Source organism: Paramormyrops kingsleyae, chromosome 4, assembly GCF_048594095.1.
Source record: "Paramormyrops kingsleyae isolate MSU_618 chromosome 4, PKINGS_0.4, whole genome shotgun sequence".
NCBI lineage: Eukaryota > Metazoa > Chordata > Actinopteri > Osteoglossiformes > Mormyridae > Paramormyrops > Paramormyrops kingsleyae.
The window spans coordinates 47,323,183-47,336,196 of NC_132800.1; positions in this window are offsets into that span (position 1 = coordinate 47,323,183).

A 13,014-nucleotide genomic window follows, 5' to 3' on the forward strand; every position below is an offset into this window, starting at 1 on the left:
TTGTTGTTGCGTCACAGGAAAAATTCTTGGAGATGTACAGAACGTATCACCAGATTGGTGTATGTATAGTGTGTTTGACTGCCAGTCCTGCTTTTGGATGATTAACATATGTGGAAAAGTGTCAGGACAGTTGTGATACCCTTTTCCGTGCAGCTCCTGGTACCACCCACTCTCCTGTAGACCAATGGTGCTGGATGTATTTTTGCATAGCATAACACAGTACTGTTTTTGACTTAATAGATCTTTTTTTTTAATCCACCGCGATTGTGATGAATAAGGCAAGAGAACAAAAACCACCGAAATGGCTCTTCCGTTCCAGCCAAGGAGCAGGTGGGGAGGAAAATGCTATGGAAAGCCAATCATTTTGTTTCTTTTATAAGACTGCTCTTTCCAGGAAGATCATTTGTATCTTTACAATTGAGATTACGTCAGGGATGCAGAGAAGAACTACACTGCCCACATCAATTAACATACAACAGGCAACTCAAAAATACAGATAACGAAATGTGGTAAAGACTAATATCAGTGCCATACCAGCCTCGATTGTGGTGGGTTTCTAAAAATTAAGCTTAATGAAAATCTTAATATTAAATGAGCAAAGTGATTTGATTTGTTCTATCGCAAGTTGTGGTCCAAAACCAATGAGACCACCACCTATTATATCTGCTTCAGCGAAAATACGCTCCTTCAGCCCTTCTAAATAATTATGTGATGCAGTCTAACAGAGTCTAGCTTCATAATCTGTGTTTGGTGCTATACATTTCACGCACTTTCATACCACAGAGAATTCTCAGCACAGTTTTTTGATTATTATGAGCTGAACTAAAATAAAACTTGCATAAAAAGAAAAATGGCTATATTGGTCTAAGTCTTTCTTATTATGGTGGGTTAGTAAAACACAATAGCTGAATGCCCAAATGAGTTCAAATGAGTGCACATTAAAATAGGGCAGATATGGGCCACCCATTTTGTACTTGTGTGCCACCCATATGGGCTTGCAATTTGGGAAGAGGTGGAGACACGTTGTCCTAACACTCTAGGTTGTAATTGAACACTATAAGAGTTAATAAATATTAACACTGTAAAAACAACACTCACTGCACACTGAAAAGTGTTAAAGGTAACACTGAATGGTGTGGTCACATATAGACACCATACAGTGTTAATTTAACACTGGCACGTTTGCTGTGCACTGGCACTGTCACAACACGGATAGTCACTGATTTTTTAGATACCCTCTTTGCTCAATGGGGACTTCCTCTGGCTATGACGATGGATAATGGACCCCAATTCGTGTCTACTGAGTTCTGACAGGGGGTTGGGAAGCCATGTGTCCTTGGAGTTTATTTTTTTCTGCGTACTTCGGAGTTTTTGGTTCCTCTTCTCCATTGTTATCTGGCTTTCTTTATTTAATTTATTTCCTTCCTTTTTCCCGTTCTGTATTACTCTCTCTAATGAGGATGCTGGCGTTGTCTGTTCGCTGCTATTCCAGTCAAGTCAAGTCAAACCAAATAACAACGAGTTTTTAAGGATACATTTACGGCAAGTTTTTTAAATAACCTTTTGCCTTTTTTATTATCCACGTAACAGCTCAATAGCTCAATCACGTTTGAGCTATTGAGTTGTGTTTGTCTACCTGTTGCTGTTAGTGCAGCATCGCCTGGAGACTCCCTTGATCTGTATCATTGCCACTGCTACCGTGGCTGATATATCTTTTTTGATTCCTGATTTGGACAGCTTGGATTCTGCTTGTTTCCCAGCCAACACATCCATGTGGGGCCCGCATGGGATGCACTTGGGCTGACATGGGAAACCCAAGTGGGGCCCAGTCAATGTTGTCCACAGTTTTCATGGTGGCCCCACATGGGTTAGCCCACTTCGGCTAATGATGAGCCCTTGATGGGCTCCATATACACTGAAAAAAAGAACATGTTGGATTTACTTAATTCAATAGTGGACAGTGGTTGCACACAGATGTTTTGCTTTGGCAGCAACTTGAACAATTGAGTTAAAGTATTAATCTTTATTAACTCTAATAGTATTTAATTTACACCATAAGGTAAGTCAATGAGTCTCCACCTCCAAACATCTGCCCCATTTTAATATGCGCACAAGTCATGAGGATCAGAAGAACCAGCCCAGATTTACCCACCATCATGAGAAAGATTCAGACCAACATAGCCTTTTCTCTTTTTATGTAAGTCCTCCCCCAGTTTAGCTCTTTATACCCAAAGAACTGTGCTCATGTAAGTTGGAGTGTATTGAAAAGCTGTTGTTATAAATGTATTTATTCAAGCATCAATAACGTGTCTTCAGTTAGGGTATGGAAGAACCAGCTTTCTTGAGAACCATCTCTGGTATAAAAGGGTTGAGGAAAGGTAAGAGCTATCTTAATGGTCGAAGGAGTGTATTTCTGCTAAAGCATATATAATGTGTGGTGGCCTTATTGCTTTTAGACCACAGCTTGGGATAGAAGAACAAATCTAATCACTTTGCTCATTTAATATTAAGATCTTCATTAAGCTTCATTTTTAGAAACCCACCACGATTGAGGATGGTATGGCACTGATATTTAGTCTTTACCACATTTTATTATTGGTTGTTCTGGGTTATCTGTGTATGCTAATTTGTCTGAGTATTGTAGTACTTATCTATGTGCATCCCCACTGAAACCTCATTTGTAGAGGTACAAATATCCTTTCTAGAGAGCCTACAAACAAAATAACTGATTTTTCATAGTAACATGCATTCTCTAGTTAAGCCATAGAGACAAAAACCATTTAGTCTAGTCACCAGGTAGCACACACGAGCCATTTCTGTGGTTTTTATTCTCTTGCCCTATTCATCGCAATAGTGGTGGTTTAAAAAAAAAAAACTCTATTCACTCAAAGACAGTACTGTATCATGCTATGCAAATATACACCCAGCACTATTGGTCTACAGGGGAGTAGGCAGTTCCAGGAACTCTACAGAAAGGGTAATACAAATGTCCTGACACCTTTCTGCATATGTTAATCATCTAAGGGCAGGACCAGCAGCCAAATACACGCCTATCCCTTTAAACTATATACCACTCAGGAGACATGCCCAGTACACTTCCTAAAGTTTTTCCTCTGACTTAACATCAATATGCGATAAAATCACCAGAACCACAGCTTTCTAATCTCCAAGAACAATCAGAACTGAACCAACAAAACTTCAAAATAAAACAAGAAAAAGCTGTAAGGTCCTTTTTGGTCAGAGTCTTTCTCATGATGGTGGGTAAATCTGGGCTGGCTCTTCTGATCCTCATGACTTGTGCGCATATTAAAACGGGCCAGATGTTTGGAGGTGGAGACTCATTGACTTGACTTACCCTATGTTGTAAATTAAACATTATTAGAGTTAATAAAGATTAATACTTTAACTCAGTTGTTCAAGTTGCTGCCAAAGCAAAACATCTGTGCAACCACTGTCCACTATTGAATTAAGTAAATCCAACATGTTCTTTTTTTCAGTGTATATGGAGCCCATCAAGGGCTCATCATTAGCCCATGTGGGCTAACCCATGTGGGGCCACCATGGAAACTGCGGATAAAATTGACTGGGCCCCACTTGGGTTTCCCATGTCAGCCCAAGTGCATCCCTTGCGGGCCCCACATGGATGTGTTGGCTGGGTTTGCCATTAAGAATTGCATCTGGGAAAGCTTGTTTCCACTCATCGCTATCACGGCTGTATAGCTGAAAGTCTGTGTTGTATTTTGGGCTAGCAGCCACACGGCAAAAAACAATTTGCTGTACATTTTCCTTCCATGCCGCTGCTGTTACCGCTATGCTGAGTTCGTCTGCTGACCAGCTAATGAATCTCAACAGTTTTTTATTCCACCGTGATTAAACAACTTGGACTTCTTCGCCGACCACATTATATCCACAGAAGTTCCTGAAGAAAGTTCCTCTACTCACAGACAAATTCCACCATCCCAGCTCTCTGATTGGCCACGCGAGCTGTCGCTCCTCACACACGTCATCAGAGCAGTGTCTCCTACTGGATAAGTAGTTTGGGCATCTCTATGACAACACCTCTCTCGGAGCCAGATGGAAAACGTGGAGTGGATTCCACTCTGCTATGACCACTGCAAAGATTTGTTGCTTCATCCAGCAGCAAAATTGAACCGTTTAATGCTCAATCTATCATAAACAAATATTGCCTTATACATGACCATATAATGGACAAATGTCTGGATTTTATGTGCATTACAGAGACCAGGCACCAAGCAGACACTAATTTCTCTCTGAATGAGAGCTGTCCCCGAAAATATAGCTACCTCCAGAAAACCCGCAGTACAGGTCGTGGTGGTGGTCTGTCAGTCATCCATCACAGAGAGTTGCAGTTATCTCTGTTACCACTACCTGAACTTTCTTCATTTGAATGCCTTGCATTTAAATGTAAGCCCCCTTTTCTCCTTGCTGTTTCTTCTCATTTACCGACCACCAAATCCAAATTCATCTTTCACCCCTGAGATGTTTAATCACCTCACAACTTTTTGCACATCCTCTGTCGATGTTGTCATTTTAGGTGATATGAACATCCATGTTGACACCCCCACTTGTCGCTTTGCAGCTGAATTTCTTCAATTGCTCGACTGCTTTAATTTAAAACAACTTGTCAATGTCCCTACACACATCAGGGGGCACACCTTGGACCTGGTCATCACAAATTCTGCTTCTCTCACCAACCTGCAGGTGTATGACCTAGATGTCTCCGACCACAAGGTCATTTCTATGGAGTTGACTTCCCCTTCTAGCCTCTCCAAGACTAAACGCAATATCTGCTTTAGAAACCCCAAAAACATTAACCCAGAATACTTGGCAGCAGCCTTTCGGCATCTTTCCACACATTTCTCATCAGTCCATGAAGCAGTGGACTACTACAACAGCCATCCGAGTAGCATCCTGGACCACCATGCCCCTGTTAATTCCACCTGTGCCTTAGACCCTTTTCCAACCTCCCTGGTGCAGACCCATATCACTATCTTAATAAGATGTCATGGTCAACTGTATCAAATGCTGCAGATATGTCCAGGAGGATAAACAAGGAGGGAGAGCCAGCATCAGATGACATCAGAAGATCATTTGTGACTCTGGTAACCTACCAGCAGAGTCTTTGGTTTGATGTTTTCTCTGACTTGATTAGCTGATTGTTTGGTTGCACATTCTGTTCTGATCACACCCTCTACGATAATGTCACATTAGCTTTAGTGGCTTTCGGTCTGTTTACCCCTGGATGCTGTGAATAGATGCTCCTCACGGGTCTCAGTGTTAGCATCTGAGCTGGCAGTGCTAATGCTGGTGATGGTATTAACATTGGGCTTAAAATTGCCAAAAGTGAAATCTGTCCAATAGGAGGAAAGGTAAGTGACATTCCTATTGGACAACCCTTACATTTGTCTTAAATAATCCAGCTTTGAGGAATGTCCCCCTAGTTTATAAAAAAGTTACATTACAATGATTGACATCAGCTTCTTTATTCTGTTTTTGATTTTTTAAATATAAACTGTGATTGATTCAAGCAAGATAATTTATAATTTTTCTATGAATTATGTATTTTTTCTATTTAGTGAACTGACCATAAATGGCAGGATTATGATTTATGTGTCAGAGCAAAGAAGCTGGTTCGGAAATGAGGGCTTTAAAGGTAGCTGGGCCAGACACAGATCTGTGGTTATGGAGGCATGACAATGGAGATGAGAAATTTACTTTGAGTCCAAGTAAGGACTTCAGCCAAGACTCAAAGGCATCTTGGCCAGTGCCATTAATGCTGAGGAGGGGCTTTGTGCTGTCCCCACTACGGACGTGTAGAAACATCTCCAGTGTAGGTCAGTCTCTGCAAATTTTTATTTTCTTCTTTTTTGATTGACTGCTTTGATTCTGTTTTAACAAGCCTCATTTATCAAGCTGGTTGACCCTCAAAAGCGAACATGACTCCATTAGGTGAGGAACTGAGCTTAATCACAACTGGATGTTCGGAGCAGTTTCTGGTAGCTTTGCAGTAATATGATCTTTGTAGCTGACTTGTGACAGTAAGAGAAGACTTGCACATCTGTAATTTCAAGCTTACAGACTTAAGAACATAAGAACATAAGAACTATACAAACGAGAGGAGGCCATTCGGCCCATCGAGCTCGCTTGGGGAGAACTTAACTAATAGCTCAGAGTTGTTAAAATCTTATCTAGCTCTGATTTAAAGGAACCCAAGGATTCAGCTTGCACTACGTTATCAGGAAGACTATTCCATACTCTGACTACACGCTGTGTAAAGAAGTGCTTCCTTAAATCCAGTTTGAAATGTTCTCCCGCTAATTTCCACCTATGGCCACGAGTTCTTGTATTTGAACTAATGCTGAAGTAACTATTCGGTTGAACAGCATCCAAACCTGTTAGAATCTTATAGACCTGGATCATGTCCCCCCTCAGTCTCCTTTGCTTGAGGCTGAACAGATTTAGCTCAAATAACCTTTCCTCGTATGACATTCCTCTAAGACCAGGAATCATTCTTGTGGCCCTACGCTGCACCTTTTCTAAGGCCGCTATGTCCTTTTTAAGATATGGTGACCAAACCTGTACACAATATTCTAGGTGAGGTCTCACCAAGGAATTGTATAATCTTAGCATTACCTCCCTTGACTTAAACTCCACACACCTGGAGATGTACCCCAACATCCTATTGGCCTTTTTTATTGCTTCCCCACACTGGCGAGAATGAGACATGGAAGCATCAACATACACACCAAGGTCTTTCTCATAATCAGCTACCTTTATTTCAGTAGGTCCCATAAAATACCTGTACTTTATATTTCTGCTCCCTACATGGAGTACCTTACATTTGTCTATGTTAAATTTCATCTGCCAGGTGTCAGCCCAGTCACTAATTAAATTAAGATCCCGCTGTAGCTGCTGAGCCGCTAGTTCAGTATCTGCTACACCACCCACCTTGGTGTCATCTGCAAATTTCACCAGTTTACTGTATATATTGGTGTCTATATCATTTATGTAAATTAGGAACAAAAGTGGTCCTAAAATTGAACCCTGCGGTACCCCACTATGAACGCAGGCCCACTGTGACATCGAGCCTCTTATAACTACTCGCTGCTTCCTATCCGTTAACCAGTTATCAATCCAAGTCGCTACAGTTCCTAAAATACCTGTCGCTTTGAGTTTAAGTGAGAGCCTCTTGTGGGGAACAACATCAAAAGCCTTTTGGAAATCTAAATAGATGACATCATAGGCCTTCTTATCATCAACTTCCTGAGTAGCTTCCTCAAAAAACTCCAACAGATTTGTTAAACAGGATCTACCTCTCCTAAATCCATGCTGGCTATCCCTCAAAATGTTATTTGAGTCCAGGTAATCTACCATTTTCTCTTTGATTATAGCCTCCATAACTTTACCAGTTATACAAGTTAGACTGATTGGCCTATAGTTTGACAAATTACTTCTATCCCCTTTTTTGAAAATGGGCGTTATGTTGGCATGCTTCCAATCAGAAGGTACCACACCTTCAGATAAGGATTTTTGAAACAGTAATGTTAAGGGTCGGCAAATAATATCCCTCATCTCTTTTAACACTATAGGTAAGATGCCATCAGGGCCCTGTGATTTATTTATTTTGAGCTTAGCTAGGCTTTGCAAAACATCAGCTTCAGTTATATATATATTAGTTATAGACGATGTTGAATTAGTAATAAGAACTGGTAAGTTACTAGTGTCCTCGACAGTGAATACCCGTGCAAAACTATCATTGAACTCATTTACTATGTCAATGTCGTTTTCAATTATAAGACCCTTACTATCCTGCAGATTAGTAATTTCAGCTTTTAGAGCTCTTTTAGAGTTAAAATACTGGAAGAAACTTTTAACGTCATCCTTAGCCTCCAATGCGATCTTCCTTTCGACATTCCTTTTAGCTCGTCTAATGTCATTTTTTAATTCAGCCTGTAGATTTAGATACTCTTGCTTTATTATGTCATCATCAGTTATTTTCCATCTCTGGAACAAAGCCCTTTTCCTCCTTACTTTATGTCCCTATTAAACCACCTAGGTTGCAATTTCCTAGATTTATTCTTGCTAGAAACAGGTATGAAGTCCTCTTGTACTTGCAATAATGTGCTTTTAAAAAATTCCCATGTCTCTTCAACAGTTTTGTTATTTAACTCCATCCAGTTCACGGTTTCTAGTTTTAATCTCATACAATTGAAGTTAGCCTTCCTAACATTATATATTTTTGATTTGGACTTTGCTCTTCGGGCACTAAACTTAACCTCAAATTTAACCATGTTATGATCGCTACTGTCAAGTGGTTCTAAAACATCTAATTTACCAATCCTGTCCTGGTTATTAGACAAAACAAGATCAAGAATGGCATCTCCCCTGGTAGGGGTGTTAACAAACTGAGTAAAAAAACAATCCTGTACTAATTCCACCATCTCAAGTTCATTTTCAGAAGAGCCAGCAACAATGTCCCGCTGTATCCCCGGTAGATTAAAATCACCCATAACTACCACATCATTTTTATTGCTCATAATCCTAATATCACTGTATAACAATCTGCTTTCCTCAGCAGCTACATTGGGTGCTCTGTAACAAACACCGACAATTAGGCTATTTGAGTTTGTAGCATCTAATTTTACCCATATAGCTTCCGTACTTTTACTTATATCAGTAAGCTCCCTTGCCTGCAAGATTTCCTTTACATATACTGCAACACCACCTCCCTTCTTACCTATACGGTCTTTACGGAACAATGTGTAACCATCCATATTATATTCTTGTCCATCCTTATCACTCAACCACGTTTCAGTTATTGCTATAATATCATAAGAGTCCGATGAGATAAGAGCCTCTAAATCATGAATTTTATTCCTAATACTCCTGGCGTTTAAATACAGACAACAAAGGGTAGGCTTATTACAGTGCCTACTTATAATATGATTTTTTTGGGCTTTCCGTTTCCCCCCAGTTACATACTTAACTAACCTCCCTGCCCCCCCAGTCCCTAGTTTAAACATTCCTCAACTACTCTACAAATACGCCTTCCCAGTACACTGGTTCCCCTCCGGTTCAGATGCAACCCATCCAGCTTGAACAGGTCCCACCTGTTCCAGAAGGTCCTCCAGTGCCCCATAAACCTAAACCCCTCTTTCCTACACCATCCTTTTAGCCACGCATTTAATCTCCTTATCTCAGCTAACTTAGCCTCACTTGCGCGTGGCACGGGGAGTATTTTGGAAAATACCACCATGGACGTTCTGCTTCTAAGCTTATTGGCGACTTCTATAAATTTATCCTGCAGAACAGCCCTTCTACCCTTGCCTATGTCGTTGGTGCCAACATGCACCACGACAACTGGATCCACCCCAGCTGGGGCCAAAAGCTTGTCCACACGATCTGGAAGGTCTCCTACCTGGGCACCAGGCAGGCAAGACACCGTACGGGACCCTCTATCACGCGTGCACACATAACTGTCTACTCCCCTAATAATTGAATCCCCCACTACCACAACCTCCCTCTTTCTGGGGGGAGGGGGCTCCTCAGTGCCCAAGGGCCCACCTGCTTCCCCAGTCCCTTCCGGCTCTAAAGCTGGAAGCACCTGAAACCTGTTAGACACAGACACCTCAGGTGATGCCGCCTCTGTAACGTGTGTACGCCTTTTCCTGCGTCTACGACCTACGGTCACCCAGCTCTCTCGACCTCTCTGCTCTTCATTCTCCCTCCCCCCCGTTAGTGGCGTACACACCGTCTCCCTAAACAGCGTATCAACTAGCTCATCTAACTCACTGTTGCATTGGATGCGAGCCAGTTGCTCCTCAAGGTCGCGAACCTTGACCATGAGTGAGTCCACTAGCTTACATCGCTCGCAGATGAAGTCCGACTGGACACTAACGTCCAGAAGGGCAAACATCTTGCAAACGCAACACTGAGCTGGCCCCATAATTAACTAACTCACTATGACCCCGTACTCCCAGCCCAGTAAATTTATATAGTGTATTTAACTATAAAGATTAATTTGCGTAACAATAAATGCAGTAACGTGCGGAGTACACTAAAATAAGTTATTACTTGTGTTAAAACGGAACTTAATTATTATTTTATTAAAAATTTTAAACCTGATAAACTTACTACTACTTACCAGAAGAACTTCTGCCTGAACCAAGTATGAACTAAAAACAAGGCGAAATCGAAGTTGCTCTTGGGAGGTCGAAAAACCACAAAAACCCCCTCACAGCAGGCTACTGCCGGAGCGGGAAAAAAGTGGAAAATGTCCTCCCGGCCCCGACTGGCGACCGAGCAAAGCTCAGGAGCAACTGTCCTTTTCCGACGCTTGGTAGCGATACCGACGTTAGATGTTATTAGTTATAATCGCCCCGCGGGTGTTTGTTACGGAGTTTAAACGCGGACAGAAAAACGCCGCGCACGCGACACCCGCAGCTCTCTGTCGGTAATAATCGCGCTGTTGATTAACAGACAGGACAGACAAGCACTCACGCTGACTGAAATAAGAACAATAAATAGAAATAAACAGCCACCCACGTAAACAGGTAAAGCACACAAACACTCAAAACACTCCAAAAAAACAATCCCAAACAATCGCTGCAGCTCAACACCACTCTCTCGCAGCAATCCCAGCAATCCTCGCAGCAATCCCAGCAATCCCTGCGCCTCTACTTGTGGCTTTGTTTATGATCACTCTGGTATAACCTTCAAATTTGACTTTCAAGGACCTGAGATTCATGAGGGTGCAGATCAGTAACAGTGAAGATCCCCCATTCGTGCTGTAAATGTTGTTATGTTGGTCTGTCACTTTAAGACTGATTACAAAACAATGCATCACAACACGACTGCGGTGAGATGCACTGTGGGAATTCACAAGAAGTGAGGTAAAGGCTGACACCTGCTCAGTGTGAACACACAGAGGTACAGTACAGTATCAGTAACACCCCCATCCTCTGACCCGTCTGATGGTTCTGCTGGACCCAGATTCTCATGCTGTTCTACAGGCTCGAGTCGTGGAGACAAATAAAACACATACAACTATTAAACCGTATAATTACACAGCTTTATTATAACATTCTACTTAGGTGCACTTTTCAACCAGAATTTAATTTACAAATTTTCAGACTTTTTAACATTTATATGTAGCAGAAATATATTAATGTCCAGTGATTATCAAAGTTTTAAAAAGCAATAAAGAGGTTACCTAAAAATATATGAAATTTCAAGTTTAACTGGTAGTATATAAATACATAAAAACCTTCAACAGTTGGGGGTCTGAACAAACACTTTTTTACATCCTCAGTGACCTTTTTTCTTTGTTCATTACCAGGCAGGAGACTTAGCATCTTAATGCTAAGAGAGAGGTAAAAAGCATCCACTGATTACAGTATGTTGCCACACCCACCACACAATAAACCACCTCAAGGATGAAAACCTGAGTGCAGACATGTAGTGGGTGATGCCTGAGCACAACACTAGTCCAAATGGACTAGTTTGAGTTTTTTTCCGATTGCTGGAGTGCCAAACCTACCACCAACCCCCAAGTTTTTCCTTGTAAGTTGGAGGACCTCTGTAGGATCACGCAGGCCCCACAGACAGCATTTTATGGCCGCTGAGGGAGTAATGGTGCGTTCGTTTTTCTCTCGGAACTCGGAAATTCCGAGTTGAGTGACATCACGTCCGACAATCTCCCGTTCGAGCTACCCACATCTCGGAACAAACATGGCTGCCTCCATGAACACGTTGCTGTGTGTTGTTGCTTTATATTTTAGCAGATTTGGAGTTTTCCAAATGAAGAAAATGGAGAAATTTAGATTTTTCCGAGAGACAAACAAGAAACACGAACTAGTCAAACCACATTAAAAGCTTTATAAAATATTTTAGTACATTCATAGCGATATTCTTTTTTCGAACAGTAAATAAACTACAAACAAACCAAGTCGCCATGTTGAAATTACGTCACAAGGGCAACTCGGGCAACAAAATCTTATCCGACTTCAACGTCATAAAAGGGGCGTGTTTCCGACGGGAAGTGATGTTTTTCGTGACGTATCGTGACGTTTTCATCCGAGTTCCGACTTGGAGAGAAATAATCGAACGCACCATAAGTCGGCCATGCTAAGATCTACCTCCGTACCCACACGCAGAGGGGCCCCTCTCTAGGGAAGCTGAAGCCCGCATTCCAATGTTTATGGCCCTCAAACAAAGGACCCAAATAGTGTGGAGAGGGGGGGAAGATCCTGCATACCTCTGGAGTGGGACAAAGCTAAAATCATATGCCTCCTATGTGTATTTGACTGTATATTGTCCTCACTATTATTTGGCATCATTACTGTAAACTTGGTGGATGTGTACGTGTCAGTCACAATTGTCTTCTATTTCTCTTATGAATGTCCCATTGTATCTTCGCCATTTGGACAATTATATACATATATATATATTATAGAATATGCACAGATAGGTAAACACTGGGGTTATCCAACCACGCACTCACACCTCTCTCAGAGATTGGGGAATGAGTTTAAGTGGTGTAACCAAGTAGGTAGAAATGTTTGAGCGCATAGTTATTTATTTAATAGAATTAAGGAAAGCCCCCACCCCTCACCAAAAGGGGGGAGGGGTAGAAAAGCGGTCGCTTATCTATACCTTACAGCCGTAAATCGGAGATTTGCGCTCTTTTTCTACCTCCCTTTGTCTGAGAGAGACTATGCAATGTATGTTAAAACTTGTGTACTGAACCCCTTTTTAATAGCCAGGTTTGCTCCATTTTATAATTTGTCAATGCATAATCAATATTGTTCTTTTACTGGAGTAAAGACAGTTACCCGAGCCATCCTTAATTAGGACACACCGTATGCAATGGGGTACAGCTTCAGTAAAACTCACCTAAACTTGTCACAGCTGTAAGATATACCACCTAACCAGGTATTCTGTACATTGATGGCAATAATAAGTATGCACCTCATAAAAGGAATTATAAATTAA